Raw genomic sequence first — 23,511 nt, forward strand, 5'->3', positions numbered from 1 at the left:
ACCAGCCTCCAGAAGGTACAGAGGGACCTGTGGTGGTGGATTCAAGTGGGGACGAGTTAATACTTTGTGAGGATGAGGATGTACACACTGAAGAGGGTGAGGAATCGGTGGATGAGGAGGATGAGGATGACATCTTGCCTCCGTAGAGCCAGTTTGTGCAGGGACACATTAATTGCCAGCTTGTTTTGTGGGGGCCCAAACGAACCAATCATTTCAGCCACAGTTGTGTGGCAGACCCTGGCGCTGAAATGATTGATTTGTTAAAGTGTGCATGTCCTGTTTATACAACATAAGGGTGGGTGGGAGGGCCCAAGGACAATTCCATCTTGCACCTCTTTTTTTTCTTTGCATTATGTACAGTTTGGGGCCTAGTTTTTCAATGCCATCCTGTCTGCCACTGCAGTGTCACTCCTAGATGGGTCACGTGTTTGTGCCGCCCACTCGTGTCGCTTAGCATAGTCATCCAGCTACCTCGGTGCAACCTTTTGGACATGAAAACACTATTGTGAGGTGTGAGGTGCTCAGAATAGACTGGAAATGAGTGGAAATTAAGGTTATTGAGGTTAATAATAGCATAGGAGCAGAGAAACCAACAAATTCTGTGATTTTAGCTGTTTTTATGCTTTTTAAAAAAAAAATACAGATCCAAAACACAAAACCCAGAACCCAAAACACGGAAGGGTGGTTTTGGCAAAACCAATCCAGATCCAAAACACGAAGAAAGATCCAGATCCAAAACCAAAACACAAAACACGAAAAGTGGCCGGTGCACACCCCTAAAAAAAAATCGCAGCGCGTGCACAGTGCAGCTTACAGGCATACGCAAGAGCAAACAATCGCTCGATTTGAATAAATATCGGCATTGTGTAAGTCTCTGAATCAGGCCCTCTGTGTATGCCTTGTCTGGCGTATACGCTGTTGCCGATATCTTATTACAGCGCATGTGCACCATGCTGAAATCCTCGCGTTCCGTGTGCGTCTGACTCATTATGTAAAATAATTATACAAAAGTGGAACTCAGACACATATTCTGCAACGTCTCTCATCTCTAGTCCTAAAGAGAATGTACAAATGGTTCTTCCTATTAATAAATACTGTACAGGACCTTAGCAGAGCACTTTAGGTGCCAGCAGCATTTATATGGCGACCGCCTGATAATGACCGTTTTGTTTATAGTAATGGATGTGGTGTCTCAGCGCTGCAATATCAGGACAGTTGCTATCGGTTACAATATAGTAGTGTAAGTGGGCAGCATATTAATGTCATAATACTGGCAATGCGGGTGAATAGCTGAAACCATATGATGGCCCCAATCTGACCATGGACGGATCGTTCAGCACCCTCATATCAGTACTGACAGAGGCCCTCATTCAGAGCCGGACGCTATTTGCGCTCGCTCGTTCAGTAAAAAGGGGTGGCTATTCAAATGAACCGTTCGCTCTTTGCGGTCTGTTCACGCCTATAAGTCTGAACGAGCAAACAAAACTTGCGGTTGTAATTTTGAAAAATACGCCCCCTTGCCGCTCGCACCATACGTCATGTCTGCTATTTATTAGATTAATCGAGTACATCGAACAGCGTATGACCTGCTCGCTATTCTTGTGGTTGGTTTTTCCTACCGCTATCTTGCAAGCAGTTCTGACTATAAATCAACCAAGTGACGTGGTCAATGACGCTGCTGTATTAATTATGCACACCCATAAAACGCCCGTTTTGACCTTTAAGCACGCCTGTGTTCTGAATTTCACTCCCAGTTTTCAAGCACCTTCCCCTGTTACCACCCACATACGCCTCCTCCTGTCACTCAAAATAGCAGGCATTCGCTATTTAGTGAACAAACGATTTTCGGCCGCACTGACTGGTTCGCGCATGCGTATTACAATCCGTACGCATGCGCAGATGAGCGAACATCGCTCATAATGAACGAGCGGCCGCTTACGAGCGGCTCTGAATGAGACCCAGAGTGTTCATAATCCCAATTAAAGCCGTACATTCCCTGTGACTTGCTGCTGCCTTTGGTTATCGCTGATAGAGATAAATGTTTTCCTGCCCTTATTTAAGAAACTTTAGTAGACACAAGTCCCTGAATTTTCCCATTTGCTGTTCAATAAAACATAATAGAAAAGAAAAACCAGCCAGATGGGTTTTATATCTGGTTTGTGGTTTACAAAGCACCAAAAAATATAAATTTGTATTTCGTATTAACCACTCAGCAACCCGATCAGCAATTGGCAGTGATCAATATGGTTCCAATAAGACAATAAAAGTAAATACTAGTGACAGGGCGCATTTATCGGCAGCATGGGGAGTGACCGCAGCGCATGCGTATAATGTCATGTAAAAGTGTCATGGCGCATTATGAGGCATTAAAGGTCCATGTGTATTTTTTTGAATCGACCAATATAATTCCAACCCATCATTTCATTGGTGACAGGAAATATACCCCTTTATGACTTGGGCTCACTCACGCCTTTTATCTATAGGCTTGGCGCACCCCCTGTGTGTCACATAGATGGCACATCACCGCTATAACGTCATAGATTAGTCTGTAGGCCAATTAGTTACATGACCCCCTTTGCCCGCCCCGGTAGATACACTATAAGTGTGTGGGGTGTGGGCGGATGTGGAAATCCTCTTACCTTACTGGGTATCCGCTGTCTGCTCCCCCTCAAATCTCAGCCGAGGAGGCCGGAGGTCTTTGGAGACCATTCCACTAAAAAAGACAGAGAGACACAGACAGATGAGAGACTGATGAGATAAAGAGAGCTTACAACCCAGGAGACAGCAGCGAGAGGGACAGGATTGTGTAAGGGGAGAGAATAGAGCAATGGCAGGTGTAATACAGGAGGGGTTACTGAGAGAGAGAATGAAGGAAAGTCTGACAGTCTCTAGAAGTGGGATAAGAAAGTCGATCTCTGGGACCTGGGAGAGGGCGTCTCAGTGCAATGAGGGAGACAAGTCACTTTGTGTCCTAGAGGAATCAGGTGAGGAAGGTATGCGCTCTGTGTCCAGAGAAGAGGGGGGGGGGGAGGCAGGACGAGAGGAAGGGAGGAGAGAACACAAAACTTCTGAGAACACCTTGCACCCATCCCCCTTACCCACTTATAGGGGACACACTTCCCTACTGCTCATGTAACATTTCCTACATACACAGGCCTAGGCGACGTGTGATAATATCTTCCTGACCTGACAGTTGCTCTATTGATAAACTTTGGCTCTCTGGCTTCTGTAGAACTACAAGTTGCAGCATGCCTTCCTAGCCTGTGACCTAGAGGGCATAGTAAGCCTTGTACTTCCAGGGAAGCTTTTCTACTTCTGCAGAATTGGTTGGCAGGGCATGCTGGGTCTTGTAGTTCCATCTCAGCTAGAAAACCACAGGTTGGCTATACTGAGGATTACGTATTATAAAGAATAAGAAGCTCATCCAAAGGTTCCTCCATCTCTTTGTCAGATAACAATTCCTGATTGTACAGTAACGGGGACGTCTGTCCCTGGGAACAGATCAGAGATATCTTCTGGGTTTGTTACTGGGAATGTACAATAGGAGTCCTCAGTCCTCAGTCCTCAGTCACCTGTCACAGCCCAGGAGCTAATATCATTTTACTGACAGTCTCACTTACTGATGCGCAGTATTTGTTACTGACACATCTTCTGCCTTAAGTGTAAGACAAGTTTTGGATTTGAAAGTAGTTATGTAAAGAGGATATAAGTGGTCAGGGAAATAAGTGATTTCCATATATATATATATATATATATATATATATATATATATACTGAATATTCGAGCGACCCACCCTGGCTTCGCACAGGAGCAATTCATCTCACTGCAGCCTCCTGCATCTCACCACAGCCTCCTGCATCTCACTACAGCCTCCTGCATCTCACCACAGCCTCCTGCATCTCACACAGCCTCCTGCATCTCACCACAGCCTCCTGCATCTCACTACAGCCTCCTACATCTCACCACAGCCTCCTGCATCTCACCACACCCCCCTGCATCTCACCACAGCCTCCTGCATCTCACCACAGCCTCCTGCATCTCACTACAGCCCCCTGCATCTCACCACAGCCTCCTGCATCTCACCACAGCCTCCTGCATCTCACCACAGCCCCCTGCATCTCACCCCAGCCCCCTGCATCTCACCACAGTCCCCTGCATCTCACCACAGCCCCCTGCATCTAACGACTGTCCCCTGCATCTCACCCCAGCCCCCTGCATCTCACCACAGTCCCCTGCATCTCACCACAGTCCCCTGCATCTCACCACAGCCTCCTGCATCTCACCCCAGCCTCCTGCATCTCACCACAGCCCCCTGCATCTCACCCCAGCCTCCTGCATCTCACCACAGTCCCCTGCATCTCAACACAGCACCCTGCATCTCACCACAGCACCTCCTACATCTCACTACAGCCCCCTGCATCTAATGACAGTCCCCTGCATCTCAACACAGCCTCCTGCATCTCACCCCAGCCCCCTGCATCTCACCACAGCCTCCTGCATCTCACCACAGTCCCGTGCATCTCACCACAGCCTCCTACATCTCACCACAGCCTCCAGCATCTCACCACAGCCTCCAGCATCTCACCACAGCCTCCTGCATCTCAACACAGCACCCTGCATCTCACTACAGCCTCCTGCATCCCACTATAGCCTCCTACATCTCACTACAGCCCCCTGCATCTCACCACAGCTTCCTGCATCTCACCACAGCCTCCTGCATCTAACGACAGTCCCCTGCTTCTCACCCCACCCCCTGCATCTCACTACAACCCCCTGCATCTCACTACAACATCCTGCATCTCACCACACTCCCCTGCATCTCACCACAGCCTCCTGCATCTCACCCCAGCCTCTTGCATCTCACCACAGCCTCCTGCATCTCACCCCAGCCTCCTGCATATCACCACAGCCTCCTGCATATCACCACAGCCTCCTGCATCTCACCACAGCCTCCTGCATCTCACCACAGCCTCCTGCATCCCACTACAGCCTCCTGCATCTCACTACAGCCCCCTGCATCTCACCACAGCTTCCTGCATCTCACCACAGCCTCCTGCATCTCACCACAGTCCCCTGCATCTCACCACAGTCCCTTGCATCTCACTCCTGCCCCCTGCATCTCATCAGTGTCAGCACAACCCCCACTGCTGCTGTCCTGCAGCTGGCTGGGTCCTGGCCACTGGGATGTGTTGGGTAAGGCAGGAGGATTATGTATGAGATTTGTATTGCAGCTACTGTAAGCATTATCAGCAGCACGTTCTGATGGTAGTTTTTATTAAAGTCCTCCCCTGGCTCCTTCCTGGCTCCTGCTGCTAAGCAATAGGGCACATTGCTGGCTCTGATTGGCTCCCAGTTTGCTGTTTCAGCACAATGGACAGCTACTCTGCTTCAGCTTAGTGTAAGATTAGATTGTTTTCTGTGAATGCTTCATTTAAATCGTCACTGCTCTGATCCCTTTTGTCACAGATGAATGGTTCATACACCTAAACCTTCCACGACCAATGCTGTATATAATGGTGAAAACCCCATCAAAATCCATGCAGTGTTTCAAGAGATTAGCGAGCAAACAAACAGACCCCAGAACTTTATTTTTATATATATATACTGTATATAGAGATATAGCTAAAACTTCTAAAAATATCAAGCTCAATACTAAATGCATATATTTGAATGTCCCTGGTGATGATATCTAATTAAATTGATTCTGTGGTAAGTAAAGACTTATGAATATTCATGCAACTCCTACAAGGGAGCTGATTGGTTACAACCTTGATAAGATTGTTCATCAGCGTCAATCAGGCCAGCCCTGGTGACGCTGTTCTAGTGTGATCCGGCTTCCCTGGAAACCTTTCCAAACCTGAAGTGGTCTCGGCGGGCTGCAGCTCTACTGGCAGTTGGTGGTTCGCGGCAGGCACCCAGAGGTCAAGGACTCAAGGGTGGAGATTACCTGGGTACTGCATAATAATCTGGGCTGGCTTTAGTGCGTGACAGGAGCCGGGTACTGCATAATAAACTGGGCCGGCTTTAGTGCGTGGCAGGAGCCGGGTACTGCATAATAATCTGGGCTGGCTTTAGTGCATGACAGGAGCCGGGTACTGCATAATAATCTGGGCCAGTTTTAGTGCGTGGCAGGAGCCGGGTACTGCATAATAATCTGGGCCGGCTTTAGTGTGTGACAGGAGCCGGGTACTGCATAATAATCTGGGCTGGCTTTAGTGCATGACAGGAGCCGGGTACTGCATAATAATCTGGGCCGGTTTTAGTGCGTGGCAGGAGCCGGGTACTGCATAATAATCTGGGCTGGCTTTAGTGCGTGGCAGGAGCCGGGTATTGCATAATAATCTGGGCTGGCTTTAGTGCGTGGCAGGAGCCGGGTATTGCATAATAATCTGGGCCGGTTATAGTGCGTGACAGGAGCCGGGTACTGCATAATAATCTGGGCTGGCTTTAGTGTGTGACAGGAGCAGGGTACTGCATAATAATCTGGGCAGGCTTTAGTGCATGACAGGAGCCGGGTTCTGCATAATAATCTGGGCTGGCTTTAGTGTGTGACAGGAGCTGGGTACTGCATAATAAACTGGGCCGGCTTTAGTGTGTGACAGGAGCCAGTTACTGCATAATAATCTGGACTGGCTTTACTGTGTGACAGGAGCCGGGTACTGCATAATAATCTGGGCTGGCTTTAGTGCGTGACAGGAGCTGGGTACTGCATAATAATCTGGGCTGGCTTTAGTGCGTGACAGGAGCCGAGTACTGCATAATAATCTGGGCTGGCTTTAGTGTGTGACAGGAGCCAGGTACTGCATAATAATCTGGACTGGCTTTACTGTGTGACAGGAGCCAGGTACTGCATAATAATCTGGGCTGGCTTTAGTGCGTGACAGGAGCCGAGTACTGCATAATAATCTGGGCTGGCTTTAGTGCGTGACAGGAGCCGAGTACTGCATAATAATCTGGGCTGGCTTTAGTGCGTGAAAGGAGCCGGGTACTGCATAATAATCTGGGCTGGCTTTAGTGCGTGACAGGAGCTGGGTACTGCATAATAATTCGGGCTGGCTTTAGTGTGTGACAGGAGCAGGGTACTGCATAATAATCTGGGCTGGCTTTAGTGCGTGACAGGAGCCGGGTTCTGCATAATAATCTGGGCTGGCTTTAGTGTGTGACAGGAGCCAGGTACTGCATAATAATCTGGGCTGGCTTTACTGTGTGACAGGAGCCGGGTACTGCATAATAATCTGGGCTGGCTTTAGTGCGTGACAGGAGCCGGGTTCTGCATAATAATCTGGGCTGGCTTTAGTGCGTGACAGGAGCCGGGTTCTGCATAATAATCTGGGCTGGCTTTAGTGTGTGACAGGAGCCAGGTACTGCATAATAATCTGGGCTGGCTTTACTGTGTGACAGGAGCCGGGTACTGCATAATAATCTGGGCTGGCTTTAGTGTGTGACAGGAGCCAGGTACTGCATAATAATCTGGGCTGGTTTTACTGCGTGACAGGAGCCGGGTACTGCATAATAATCTGGGCTGGCTGTAGTGCGTGACAGGAGCCGGGTACTGCATAATAATCTGGGCTGGCTTTAGTGCGTGACAGGAGCCGAGTACTGCATAATAATCTGGGCTGGCTTTAGTGCGTGACAGGAGCCGAGTACTGCATAATAATCTGGGCTGGCTTTAGTGCGTGACAGGAGCCGGGTACTGCATAATAATCTGGGCTGGCTTTAGTGCGTGACAGGAGCTGGGTACTGCATAATAATCCGGGCTGGCTTTAGTGCGTGACAGGAGCAGGGTACTGCATAATAATCTGGGCTGGCTTTAGTGCGTGACAGGAGCCGGGTTCTGCATAATAATCTGGGCTGGCTTTAGTGCGTGACAGGAGCCAGGTACTGCATAATAATCTGGGCTGGCTTTACTGTGTGACAGGAGCCGGGTACTGCATAATAATCTGGGCTGGCTTTAGTGCGTGACAGGAGCCGGGTTCTGCATAATAATCTGGGCTGGCTTTAGTGCGTGACAGGAGCCGGGTTCTGCATAATAATCTGGGCTGGCTTTAGTGCGTGACAGGAGCCGGGTTCTGCATAATAATCTGGGCTGGCTTTAGTGTGTGACAGGAGCCAGGTACTGCATAATAATCTGGGCTGGCTTTACTGTGTGACAGGAGCCGGGTACTGCATAATAATCTGGGCTGGCTTTAGTGTGTGACAGGAGCCAGGTACTGCATAATAATCTGGGCTGGTTTTACTGCGTGACAGGAGCCGGGTACTGCATAATAATCTGGGCTGGCTTTAGTGCGTGACAGGAGCCGAGTACTGCATAATAATCTGGGCTGGCTTTAGTGCGTGACAGGAGCCGGGTACTGCATAATAATCTGGGCTGGCTTTAGTGCGTGACAGGAGCTGGGTACTGCATAATAATCCGGGCTGGCTTTAGTGTGTGACAGGAGCAGGGTACTGCATAATAATCTGGGCAGGCTTTAGTGTGTGACAGGAGCCGGGTACTGCATAATAATCAGGGCTGGCTTTAGTGCGTGACAGGAGCCGGGTACTGCATAATAATGTGGGCTGGCTTTAGTGCGTGACAGGAGCCGAGTACTGCATAATAATCTGGGTTGGCTTTAGTGCGTGACAGGAGCCGGGTACTGCATAATAATCTGGGCTGGCTTTAGTGCGTGACAGGAGCCGAGTACTGCATAATAATCTGGACTGGCTTTAGTGTGTGACAGGAGCCGGGTACTGCATAATAATCTGGGCCGGCTTTACTGCGTGACAGGAGCCGGGTACTGCATAATAATCTGGGCTGGTTATAGTGCGTGGCAGGAGCCGGGCACTGCAGAATAATCTGGGCTGGCTTTAGTGCGTGGCAGGAGCCGAGCACTGCATAATAATCAGGGCTGGCTTTAGTGCGTGACAGGAGCCGAGTACTGCATAATAATCTGGGCTGGCTTTAGTGCGTGACAGGAGCCGGGTACTGCATAATAATCTGGGCTGGCTTTAGTGCGTGACAGGAGCCGGGTACTGCATAATAATCTGGGCTGGCTTTAGTGTGTGACAGGAGCCGGGTACTGCATAATAATCTGGGCTTGCTTTACTGCGTGACAGGAGCCGGGTACTGCATAATAATCTGGGCTGGTTTTACTGCGTGACAGGAGCCGGGTACTGCATAATAATCTGGGCTGGCTTTAGTGCGTGACAGGAGCCGGGTACTGCATAATAATATGGGCCGGCTTTAGTGAGTGACAGGAGCCGGGTACTGCATAATAATCTAGGCTGGCTTTAGTGCATGACAGGAGCCGGGTACTGCATAATAATCTGGGCTGGCTTTAGTGCATGACAGGAGCCGGGTATTGCATAATAATCTGGGCTGGGATTAGTGCGTAACAGGAGCCGGGTACTGCATAATAATCTGGGCCGGCTATAGTGCGTGGCAGGAGCCGGGTACTGCATAATAATCTGGGCTGGCTTTACTGCGTGACAGGAGCCGGGTACTGCATAATAATCTGGGCTGGCATTAGTGAGTGACAGGAGCCGGGTACTGCATAATAATCTGGGCTGGCATTAGTGCGTGACAGGAGCCGGGTACTGCATAATAATCTGGGCTGGTTTTAGTGTGTGACAGGAGCCGGGTACTGCATAATAATCTGGGCTGGCTTTAGTGCCGTTCAAGCAGTGCAGCTGCACAGGGAAGCATCCATCAGCTGTAGCAACCAGACCGGCTCCGGCGGAAACTGCCGCCCTGATACAGACCTGCACAGAGTACACTGCCGCCCTGATACAGACCTGCACAGAGTACACTGCCACCCTGATACGGACCTGCACAGGCTACACTGCCGCCCTGGTACATACCTGCACACAGTACACTGCCGCCCTGATACGGACCTGCACACAGTACACTGCCGCCCTGGTACGGCCCTGCACAGAGTACACTGCGGCACTGATGATAATGTCACACCCGGCTTCCTGTCACTGTGGAGGAGCCAGCATTTTGGTGTCACCCTCTGGAAGGGTGACACCTGGGTGTGGTCTGCACCTCCCTTATGACACTTTTGGCATTACCCCTACCTCCTAGTGGTGATTAATATGCCCACTGAGGCACTGGGTACAGGATGTCGGTGCTCCGGATTCTGGTGGTCAAAATCCTGATGCCGGCATCCCGATTGGGTTAGGATTTTGACACCTGCCGGTAGGTATCCTAACCCTGCCCCCCTCCGTATCCCTAACCCTCCCCCCCTAGTCCTTAAACCTAACCTCCCCCTCTTGAAGCCTGAACCTAACCCCCCCTCTTGAAGCCTGAACCCCTAACCTCACTACTTACCTTCGGGATGCCGGCGATAGTGATGCCAGTGCCAGGATTCTGACAGGCATCAGATTTCTAATCCCCGGCATCCCATGTGCCGGGATTATGACCACAACCCCCCATACACATATGTGAAATACTCCCCAAGGACAACAAGTCAGTGGCCTAGCGAGCGGCCAGGAGGTCGGATCATTTTTTAGATGCGGCCGCCCTCATTCAGAGCGTGCGAGCGCCTCTGAATGAGGTCCTATGTTCCTGACCCTGGCTTGTTTCTGACCTGTTTCTGTCTAATCCCTGGTACTGCGTTTGGTTATCTGGTTCTGACCTTGGCTATCCTCTGAATCCTTCCTGGAACCTTGTTACCCGTATGGTCCTGACCCGGCCTGTTGACTATGCTGAAAATCTTCTCCATTACATCCAGAGTACACCAGCACCTGTATAGGGGAACCTATTCTGAGGGCCGCGACCTGTGTGTCAGACGCAGCCAAGCCCAAACCCTCTTGCGAGGGTCCCTGGTGAACACCGCCGGCACATTAGACTCCGCGCCTCAGAAATAGGTCGCGCCAATCCCCAAACACGGGTTGCGTCCATTTGCCCTCCGAGAGTTGTGACATTTATATAGCACCACAAATGTTCTGCAGCACCTCACACAGTACATAAATAAGTGAACAAGAAGCCAATGACTTACAGTACAATGCAGGACAAGGACATGGGTTATACACATTGCCGCACTAGTGATCATAACACTCCAATAAGCAACAGGGCGTCAGCAGCCAAGTGATAGATGCCCTAGTGGGGAGTGAGGAGCAGATGAAAGTATAAATAAGGAAAAACACATGAGGGTAGAGGGCCCTGCTCGTGAGAGCTTACATTCTAATGGATCAGTGGAATATTATCATCAGTCCTCTAAAGCCTTGTGCTGTAACCCACAGCAACCAATCAGATGTCGGCTTTCATTTTCTCCTCTGAACTAGAACATAACAATTGCTCAGAATGATACTATTGTAGCAGGGTTACTACTTGTCATAAAAATGTCTGCAAACATCTGCCTCTGCCCACTTCTCTCTTAGGATTCGCCATCACGGTACTCATGGGCCCATTACTAATTTTGTGCTTTTGTAATGGGTCATTCATTATTAGGGGCCAGATGGGGACATTTTCGGAAGTTGCTTGCGGGAGCCAACGGCATCTACAATTGGAATGAAGTAGCTGTAACTTGCCCCCAGAACTGCTGCTTAGTCTATTCCTAGACACACCAAAACCTTTTACTACTATGACAAGAACAAATATGGAATAGTCCACAAGTGCCGTCCACCAAAACTAAATTAGTTGGTATAATCTCCAAAACTTCTTTACGTGGACCTTTTTCAATTTTGATCAGCATCTTATTCTTCACCCTGACGTCTTCCTTGAAGAAGGCAGAGTACTGCCAAAATGCATTGAGGAATCCCGGAGACACTACATCTCCTGCTCTCTCCATACCTGCCCCTGGGCGCCCTCCCATATCACGAGAGCGCGCCACCTCACCACGGCTGCCATCCCCGGCCACAATTCACACCAGCCCAGCCTGGACTAGCACCTCCGTGGTACCACCAGCCACCGGCGCAAAGCACCAGGCCCCCTTCCCTACGTAGCCAGAGTTAAGCACCGACCGTGACCCCCGGTCACACCTACCCCACAAACCGCCATAAAGGACCTCACCACCCAGCACACATGGGTACCAGCAGCAGTGAGAACACCAGTGTGCTCCACCCCCAAGTGCTCACCGCAGACACCCATAGGCGCACCTTTGAAGGAAATCATCCATCCCCTACTGCCAGCCCAACGCTCTGGACTAGGGGACAAAGCACGAAACACCGGACGCGGGTATCCCACACCCTCTGACAACCGAGACAACCCCCAGGTCAGATTACCCCCTGCAGTGCACACAGCGCCGCTCACGGGTGAAGCACACCACAGCACGGTCTGACAACGCGCCAGTGAAGCACATCACAGCATCCCAATTGCAACACCCATCACTGCAAAACTGCCGCATCACACACCAACGAACTTGCAAATCCTACCGTTAGGTAATTACTTTCGAGCGGGACGCCGCCTGGGTACTCACCTCCCACTTCCACTCCCCAAGCTTCCCACCAACCGCTCTGAACACTGTTGACCATAGGTCCAGCAGGGGAGACGTGCCGGTCACTGAACCGCATGGCAAGGAGCCCCCTGAAAGGGTCCACGAACCTCCCCACCCAGAGTCTCACCCTCATCCCACCTCCTCCCCACCCCACCTGTCACCACTCGATCCAAGATCCACTTCAGAGTAGCATTGTGACTGCTACAATAATAGATGTGGCCCCCAGTCACTGGCCTTGTTCATCATTTCCCACAACACCAACCGCAATTACCCATCACACTCTCAACCCCACAACAAACCACAGGAAGAGCACATCCTTCTCCTCTTTTCCAGAACTGACCATAAGAAGGTGTACAACGTTCCCTGAAAGATTTTTGTAACACCTTCACTCACTATACAAATCTGCCATGTTTTTGTTCTCCTTCCCACCACCTCCCGATTAGTGGAAAGGTACTCACCAGTTGACCACCTTGTTTCGTTCCCCAAAAAGTTTCTTTAAATATTCGGTCCCACAATCTCACACAGGCACCAGAAATCTTCTTATAAGTAGTAAAGTTTAATAAAAGTGGATATCAAGGAAACAATCCACATACAGTATGTTATAGAAACATATCCATGTAGTCACCCACTATCCAGCCAAGAAGCGTATCCTCACATTCCCGGGAAGTGAGAGTACCACTCCTGTCAGTATGTAAATAGACAAAAACGGCCAAGTGGGCAACCTTACACGGATAACATAACAAGAAGTTCTGATCAACCGCCATCTTCATATGGCGCTTGTCATTGGAGGCCCTCTCCTTCCTATGAGAAGGATGTCCAGGGATGCAAAAGAGGGATCCAACTGAATCACTCTGCCGCCTGCTGGGGCCATGCACAGGCGTAAACCAATGTCACGCATATTCAGAAGGCCGGCTCCAGGGGGGAAAGCATCACTGTTACTTCGGTAGATGTGGTAGAGATCGCGGATCAACTTAATGGAGCAGCTATCCCAGCACCGGAGCAATATTGAATACTCTGGTACTTAAAGTATCCAGCGTCACAACTTGTGGCCTGTTGGATACTTTATTATCGGGGGCCACATGGCCCTATTTATTAAAGTCTGTGTTATCAGAAAAGATAGGATAAAGGTCTAACACTTGTGCAAAATTAAAATGTATATTTTCCCGGGAACTTAGTAACTAGCTCCTGCCATGAGACGGGCTCCAATAAAACCTTTCACTGCAAGTTTACCCAATGTCAGTTTGCAGCTCAATGACTTCTCAGCCCTGCCCTATGCTGCCATCTGCTGGCTGATATCAATATATCATCTATACTATTATAATAAGAACCTTGTGTCTGTCTGTTTGCTTCAAATTGGCACAAAAACTACTGAACCAATTTTAATGAAAACTGCGTCATTGTGGAAAAGCCTAGAAATAACCTGCACTTTGCTTCATCTCCATCCGTCACATTAAAGCTCAGCAATAAGAAAAATAAACTGTAATGACATCATGAAAGCAAGCCATAGGTGTGGCACCGTGCGCGCGGCCGGTAAAGGGTGCGGGGAGAGGGGCTTTGTGCCCACAATCGCTAGAATAGTATAGGCTACATAGCAGTCAATGACATTGATGTGAGTGGTGGGTGAGGGCGCTGCTGCCACCAGTCTGTATAGCGCTGCTGGTCACATGGGCTACTCCCGCGACAGGGCCCCGATGCAAAGTAATACAACTAGGACACCTCAAATAAACATCTAATAATAATAACATATAACTGTGCAGTGAGATGCATGACATAAAGCAGTTCAGGTTCAGTATTGTTACAGTGGCAGCTTAGCAAGGGAACAGCAACTGAGAGGGAATATGGTAACACAGTAACTGAGAGGGAATATAGTAACACAGCAACTCAGAGAGGGACTATGGTAACACAGTAACTGAGAGGGAATATAGTAACACAGTAACTGAGAGGGAATATGGTCACACAGTAACTGAGAGGGAATATGGTCACACAGTAACTGAGAGGTAATATAGTAACACAGCAACTCAGAGATGGACTATGGTAACACAGTAACTGAGAGGGAATATAGTAACACAGTAACTGAGAGGGAATATGGTAACACAGTAACAGAGAGGGAATATGGTCACACAGTAACTGAGAGGGAATATGGTAACACAGTAACTGAGAGGGAATATGGTAACACAGTAACTGAGAGGGAATATGGTAACACAGTAACTGAGAGGGAATATGGTAACACAGTAACTGAGAGAGAATATGGTAACACTGTAACTGAGAGGGAATATGGTAACACAGTAACTGAGAGGGAATATGGTCACACAGTAACTGAGAGGGAATATGGTAACACAGTAACTGAGAGGGAATATGGTCACACAGTAACTCAGAGGGAATATGGTAACACAGTAACTCAGAGGGAATATGGTAACACAGTAACTGAGAGGGAATATGGTAACACAGTAACTGAGAGGGAATATGGTAACACAGTAACTGAGAGGGAATATGGTAACACAGCAACTGAGAGGGAATATGGTAACACAGTAACTGAGGGAATATGGTAACACAGTAACTGAGAGGGAATATGGTAACACAGTAACTGAGGGAATATGGTAACACAGTAACTGAGAGGGAATATGGTAACACAGTAACTGAGAGGGAATATGGTAACACAGCAACTGAGAGAGAATATGGTAACACAGTAACTGAGAGGGAATATGGTAACACAGTAACTGAGAGGGAATATGGTAACACAGTAACTGAGAGGGAATATGGTAACACAGTAACAGAGAGGGAATATGGTCACACAGTAACTGAGAGGGAATATGGTCACACAGTAACTGAGAGGGAATATGGTCACACAGTAACTGAGAGGGAATATGGTCACACAGTAACTCAGAGGGAATATGGTCACACAGTAACTGAGAGGGAATATGGTAACACAGTAACTGAGAGGGAATATGGTAACACAGTAACTGAGAGGGAATATGGTCACACAGTAACTCAGAGGGAATATGGTAACACAGTAACTGAGAGGGAATATGGTAACACAGTAACTGAGAGGGAATATGGTAACACAGCAACTGAGAGAGAATATGGTAACACTGTAACTGAGAGGGAATATGGTCACACAGTAACTGAGAGGGAATATGGTCACACAGTAACTGAGAGGGAATATGGTAACACAGTAACTGAGAGGGAATATGGTAACACAGTAACTGAGAGGGAATATGGTAACACAGCAACTGAGAGGGAATATGGTAACACAGCAACTGAGAGAGAATATGGTAACACAGTAACTGAGAGGGAATATGGTAACACAGTAACTGAGAGGGAATATGGTAACACAGCAACTGAGAGGGAATATGGTAACACAGCAACTGAGAGAGAATATGGTAACACAGCAACTGAGAGGGAATATGGTAACACAGCAACTGAGAGAGCATATGGTAACACAGTAACTGAGAGGGAATATGGTAACACAGCAACTGAGAGAGAATATGGTAACACAGTAACTGAGAGGGAATATGGTAACACAGTAACTGAGAGGGAATATGGTAACACAGTAACTGAGAGGGAATATGGTAACACAGTAACTGAGAGGGAATAGGGTCACACAGTAACTGAGAGGGAATAGGGTAACACAGTAACTGAGAGGGAATATGGTAACACAGCAACTCAGAGAGGGAATATGGTAACACAGTAACTGAGAGGGAATATAGTAACACAGTAACTGAGAGGGAATATGGTAACACAGTAACTGAGAGTGAATATAGTAACACAGCAACTCAGAGAGGGAATATGGTAACACAGTAACTGAGGGAATATGGTAACACAGTAACTGAGAGGGAATATGGTAACACAGTAACTGAGAGGGAATATGGTAACACAGTAACTGAGGGAATATGGTAACACAGTAACTGAGAGGGAATATGGTAACACAGTAACTGAGAGGGAATATGGTAACACAGTAACTGAGGGAATATGGTAACACAGTAACTGAGAGGGAATATGGCAACACAGCAACTGAGAGGGAATATGGTAACACAGCAACTGAGAGGGAATATGGTAACACAGCAACTGAGAGGGAATATGGTAACACAGTAACTGAGAGGGAATATGGTAACACAGTAACTGAGAGGGAATATGGTAACACAGTAACTGAGAGGGAATATGGTAACACAGTAACTCAGAGGGAATATGGTAACACAGTAACTGAGAGGGAATATGGTAACACAGTAACTGAGAGGGAATATGGTAACACAGCAACTGAGAGGGAATATGGTAACACAGCAACTGAGAGAGCATATGGTAACACAGTAACTGAGAGGGAATATGGTCACACAGTAACTGAGAGGGAATATGGTCACACAGTAACTGAGAGGGAATATGGTCACACAGTAACTGAGAGGGAATATGGTCACACAGTAACTGAGAGGGAATATGGTCACACAGTAACTGAGAGGGAATATGGTAACACAGTAACTGAGAGGGAATATGGTAACACAGTAACTGAGAGAGAATATGGTCACACAGTAACTGAGAGGGAATATGGTAACACAGTAACTGAGGGAATATGGTAACACAGTAACTGAGAGGGAATATGGTAACACAGTAACTGAGAGGGAATATGGTAACACAGTAACTGAGAGGGAATATGGTAACACAGTAACTCAGAGGGAATATAGTAACACAGTAACACAGAGGGAATATGGTAACACAGTAACTGAGGGAATATGGTAACACAGTAACTGAGAGGGAATATGGTAACACAGTAACTGAGAGGGAATATGGTAACACAGTAACTGAGGGAATATGGTAACACAGTAACTGAGAGGGAATATGGTAACACAGTAACTGAGAGGGAATATGGTAACACAGTAACTGAGAGGGAATATGGTAACACAGTAACTGAATGTCGCTGGGAAGTTAGTGACAAAGGTGGGAGATTACCCAAAGGAGCGCTGCAATGCGATCTTCATCCTCTGGGGGTGACCATCTACCATATTGGGGCATATTTATCAATGATGGCTTTTGCAAGGCGATTAGGACATGCCAGTAACACCCATGATCACATTTTGCAAAAAGCAATCCTATCGGCCGGATCTATCATCCGGGATGTGCAGGGACACGGGCTCCGAAAGGATCACATCCCTGTTATGTCTCCGGAGAGCGGACGGCCAGTGCAGGGGGTGGTGCACATACATAGTCCCATGTACTGCACATGCACTTCCGCCATAGCCAAAGTGGGTTCCGGCGGGTCCCTCCGCTGGCTAATAATGTGTGGTGTAGCAAATAGGCTACAGTGGCTAATGTCATCTTCAAATGGCGTTAGCTGCGGGGGCCAATATCTGGAATTTATCGCATTCCAGATATTGGTAAATTAGGCAGCATCGCTTCCCCTATAGAAACCTATGGGGGAGGCGACTGTCAGTGGTCCCTTTTTAATACGTCCGGGGGATACTTAGTATTTGAGGTAAGATGTTTTCGGGGATTTTACCTCAAATACACTTTGATAAATTAGGCCTAAATCTGGCTCAGACAGCAAAGGGTAAATGTGCTCTGACAATTCCACACCGCTAAGTACTTTTTCAAATAACTAAAAAAACATAATGGGTACAAATACTGTATTTGTTAGTTATCAGCAAAGAATCTCCAGCTGCAGATTTTGAAAGAATAAAATGACGTCAGATGATCTGTGTCTGGAAACTGCTGGTATTAAGCAATGACGATGAAGAGAAACCACTCACAGAGCCAGATGCAGGTGTCAGGCAGCAGGCACACGTCATGTCAGCAGGCACACGTCATGTCAGCAGGCACACATCATGTCAGCAGGCACACGTCATGTCAGCAGGCACACGTCATGTCAGCAGGCACACGTCATGTCAGCAGGCACACGTCATGCCTACAGACAGTACCTACATCAGCTGCATCTGAGAAGACCCCTCTCCACCATTTTCCCTCCCCTGAGAAACATATACTGTAAAAAAAAGTGCAATTTAATAAAGGGTAAGTGATACATATGAGGAAATATCAATCTGCGTCCTGACTCCTAGTTCTCACTCACCTACATCCTTATAAACCAGCCTCAAGGAGTTCCCAGGTCAAAAAACAATAACATACATGACTGTATCTAAGGATGACATTAGCTGCCGGGGCCAAGCTCCTATAGCGCTTAGCATTCCCCAGGGTGGTAAATCAGACAGTATAGCAGCCCCTATAGAAATTGCTTTCCAGTTAGAAAGGGAGGGACCACAGCAGTTATAACATATCGGACACTAGTAATCACATAACATGCTGGAATAGTAATCACATGACATGCTGGAATAGTAATCACATAACACGCTAGACTAGTAATCACATGACATGCCAGAAAATGCCAGACTAGTAATCACATAAAATGCCAGAAAATGCCAGACTAGTAATCACATAAAATGCTAGACAAGTAGTCACATAACATGCTAAACTAGTAAACACATAACATGTTAGACTAGTAATCACAAAACATGATAGACTAGTAATCACATAACATGCAAGACTAGTAATCACATAACATGCTAGACTAGTCATCACATAACATGCTAAACTAGTAGTCACATAACATGCTAAAATAGTAAACACATAACATGTTAGACTAGTAATCACAAAACATGCTAGACTAGTAGTCACATAACATGCTAAACTAGTAAACAAATAACATGTTAGACTAGTAATCACAAAACATGCTAGACTAGTAATCACATAACATGCTAGACTAGTAATCACATAACATGCTAGACTAGTAATCACATAACATGCTAGACTAGTAGTCACAGAACATGCTAAACTAGTAAACACATAACATGTTAGACTAGTAATCACAAAACATGCTAGACTAGTAGTCACATAATATGCTAAACTAGTAAACACATAACATGCTAGACTAGTAATGACATAAAATGCCAGAAACATGCTAGACTAGTAGTCACATAACATGCTAAACTAGTAATCACATAAAATGCTAGACTAACATGCTAGACTAGTAATCACATAACATGCTAGACTAGTAGTCACATAACATGCTAAACTAATAATCACATAAAATGCTAGACTAACATGCTAGACTAGTAATCACATAACATGCTAGACTAGTAGTCACATAACATGCTAGACTAGTAGTCACATAACATGCTAAACTAGTAAACACATAACTTGTTAGACTAGTAATCACAAAACATGCTAGACTAGTAGTCACATAACATGCTAAACTAGTAAACACATAACATGCTAGACTAGTAATGACATAAAATGCCAGTAACATGCAAGAATAGTAGTCACATAACATGCTAGACTAGTAATCACATAAAATGACAGACACATGCTAGACTAGTAGTCACATAACATGCTAAACTAGTAATCACATAAAATGCTAGATTAACATGCTAGACTAGGAATCACATAACATGCCAGACTAGTTATCACATAACATGCTAGACTAGTAGTCACATAACATGCTAAACTAGTAAACACATAACATGTTAGACTAGTAATCACAAAACATGCTAGACTAGTAGTCACATAACATGCTAAACTAGTAAACAAATAACATGCTAGACTAGTAATCACATAAAATGCCAGAAAATGCTAGACTAGTAATCATCTGACATGCTAGACTAGTAGTCACATAACATGCTAAACTAGTAATTACATAAAATGCTAGACTAACTTTCTAGACTAGTAATCACATAACATGCTAGACTAGTAGTCACATAACATGCTAAACTAGTAAACACATAACATGTTAGACTAGTAATCACAAAACATGCTAGACTAGTAGTCACATAACATGCTAAACTAGTAAACACATAACATGCTAGACTAGTAATCACATAAAATGCCAGAAAATGCTAGACTAGTAATCATCTGACATGCTAGACTAGTAGTCACATAACATGCTAAACTAGTAATCACATAAAATGCTAGACTAACTTTCTAGACTAGTAATCACATAACATGCTATACTAGTAGTCACATAACATGCTAAACTAGTAAACACATAACATGTTAGACTAGTAATCACAAAACATGCCAGACTATTAAACACATAACATGCTAGACTAATAATGACATAAAATGCTAGAAACATGCTAGACTAGTAGTCACATAACATGCTAGACTAGTAATCACATAACATGCTAGACTAGTAATGACATAAAATGTCAGAAACATGCTAGACTAGTAGTCACATAACATGCTAGACTAGTAATCACATAAAATGCCAGAAACAAGCTAGACTAGTAGTCACATAACATGCTAGACTAGGGGGTAAATTTACTAAGAATCGAGATAGGTCGAGATGAACATCTCAGGTGATTTATTGATTTTTTCCCTGCTTGCAAATTTACTAAAGGCAAAGTCGAATCAAATCACGATCGGGCCAAATCGGAAGTACTTTTCACCTAAAACATACATCTCTCAAATTTACCATAAATCGGGATGACAAGCTCAGTTGAGATAGGAGCAAACTCTCTGCCAAAATCACTTTTCAAACTCTGAGCCCCCTGAGCTGCGAGATGTTTAGAAACATACACAAATCATTGTGATTTGTGTATGTTTATTTCTGTTACTGGAAAAAATAGGGATAATTTGTAAAAAAAAAAAAGACGTGAGGTCCCCCCCCAAAAACACTAACCAGCCTCGGGCTTGCCAGCCTGTCCAAGTTCTTAACGTTACAGGGAAAAAAAATGTGTTGGGATCCCCTGTAATGTAAAAACCAGCACAAGGCTGCAGGGACAGAGCTGGTTTTAAATATACAGAGAAAAAAAATGACGTGAGTTCTACCGTATATTTAAAACCAGTCCTGGACCCTTTCTAATGGGGGACTGATGCCACAGCCAGGGGTGCCCTTTCACTGAGCCCCCCAGCCGCAGCATCAAACCTGACCATTAGTCAGCCCAGGCCAGGGATCCCTGGGGTGTTGGTGACCCCCCCAATAAAGGGGTCACCCTCTCCAGGGCACCCCAGGCCTAGGGTGATAGCCCGGGGCTATCCCCGCCACCCCTGGTTGGTGGGTGGCGGGTTGGTAGTGTTTGGTGTAGTGTAAAAAATAGATTTATCATTGTCTTTACAGTGGAACTACAGGTCCCAGCAAGCCTCCTCCGCATGCTGGTACTTGGAGAATATGCAGAGAATATTGAGGGACATAAAGGTGAGCATTGGATCTTTTTTTACAGGTATTTCGAAGGGATACTTTATGTTGACAAGTGGAAGTGAACATCTTTAAACAGGGGAGTATGTATGTGTATGTATGTATGTAATAAAGCTTTATTTTCCAGGTGTGTTGTATGTTTTTTTAACCATTTCTTTACAGGTGAAGTACAGGTACCAGTGGGCCCTTAATGCCCCGCATGCTGGTACTTGTGGTTCTCCAAGTACCAGCATACGGGGGAGGCTTGCTGGGATCTGTAGCTCCACTGTAAAGACAATGATGATAAGTCTATTTTTCACTACACCAAACACTATCAACCCACCACCCAGGGGTGGCGGAGATAGCCCCGGGCTATCAGCTTAGACCAGGGGTGCCCTGGAGAGGGTGACCCCTTTATTGGAGTGGTCATCAACTCCCCAGGGATCCCTGGCCTGAGCAAACTAACGGTCAGGGCTGATGCTGCGGCTGTGGGACCCGGTGAAAGTGCACCCCTGGCTGTGGCATTAGTCCCCCGTTAGAAAGGGTCCAGGGCTGGTTTTAAATATATGGTGGAACTAACGTAATTTTTTTTCTCCCAGCTCTGTCCCTGCTGCCTTGTGCTGGTTCTTACATTACAGGGGATCCCTACACATTTTTTTCACTGTAATGTTAAGAACCTGGACATGCTGGCAAGCCTGAGGCTGGTTAGTGTTTTGGGGGGTGACCTCACGTCATTTTTTTTAAGACATTTTTCTAAGTATTAACACACAAGCAGCAAGCACATATCTCACTGATATGTGCTGGCTGCTAGCTCGGGAGAGATTTGCAGAGAGAAAACACTGCAATCTCGGGTGAGTAATCTCCTGCAAAACGAGTTACTCGGGAGAGATATCTCATTCTGCATCACCATCGGCAAACTCGTTTAGCCTCAAATCGCCTGTTGGTAAATTTGGTAAAAGAAAAGGGATTAAATCACCCAAATTTTTGCGAATTCTAGCGAGATAAATCACTTTGAAAATCAGGACCATCTCAAATCTTAGTAAATTTACCCCTAGTAGTCACATAACATGCTAAACTAGTAAACACATAAAATGCTAGACTAGTAATCACATAACATGCTAAACTAGTAAACACATAAAATGCTAGACTAGTAGTAACATAACATGCTAAACTAGAAAACATATAAAATGCTAGACTAACATGCTAGACTAGTAATCACATAACATGCTAGACTAGTAATCACATAACATGCTAAACTAGTAAACACATAAAATGCTAGACTAGTAGTCACATAACATGCTAGACTAGTAATCAAATAACATACCAGACTAGTAGAGTAGTCACATAACATGCTAGACTAGTAATCACATGACAGGCTAGACTAGTAATCACATAACATGCCAAAAAACATGCTAGACTAGTAGTCACATGACATGCTAGACTAGTAATCACATAACTTGCTAGAAAATTGGCACATAACATGCTAGACACATGACATGCTAGACTAATATGCTAGCCGAGTAATTACATAACATTCTAGACTAGTAATCACATGACATGCTAGACTAGTAATCACATATTATGCTAGACTAGTAGTCACATAAAATGCTAAACTAGTAAACACATAAATTGCTAGACTAACATGCTAGACTAGTAATCACATAACATGCTAGACTAGCAGTAAAATAACATGCTAAACTAGTACACACATAAAATACTAGTAATACTAGTAATCACATGACATGCTAGACTAGTAGACACATAACATGAAGGACTAGCAACATAACAAGCTAGACTTGTAATCACATAACCGGCTAGACTAGTAGTCACATAACATGCTAAACTAGTAAACACATAAAAAACTAGACTAGTAATCATATGACATGCTAGACTAGTAATTACATAACATACCAGACTAGTAATCACATAACTTGCTAGACTACTTG

General features: G+C 46.0%; 1 protein-coding gene across 1 annotated transcript in view; it reads right to left on the bottom strand.

Moving 5' to 3' along the window:
* HPN (hepsin) overlaps window positions 1-23,511 on the bottom strand; it is a 75,946-nt gene that overhangs the window by 34,477 nt on the left and 17,958 nt on the right. The window contains exon 2 of the mRNA XM_088466358.1: window positions 2,640-2,713. The gene's annotated coding sequence lies outside the window, so the exon portion shown is untranslated. The remainder of the gene's footprint in view (window positions 1-2,639; window positions 2,714-23,511) is intronic.

This window comes from Taudactylus pleione, unplaced genomic scaffold (genome assembly GCF_031769625.1).
Source record: "Taudactylus pleione unplaced genomic scaffold, aTauple2 ptg002907l, whole genome shotgun sequence".
NCBI classification, from domain to species: Eukaryota; Metazoa; Chordata; class Amphibia; order Anura; family Myobatrachidae; genus Taudactylus; species Taudactylus pleione.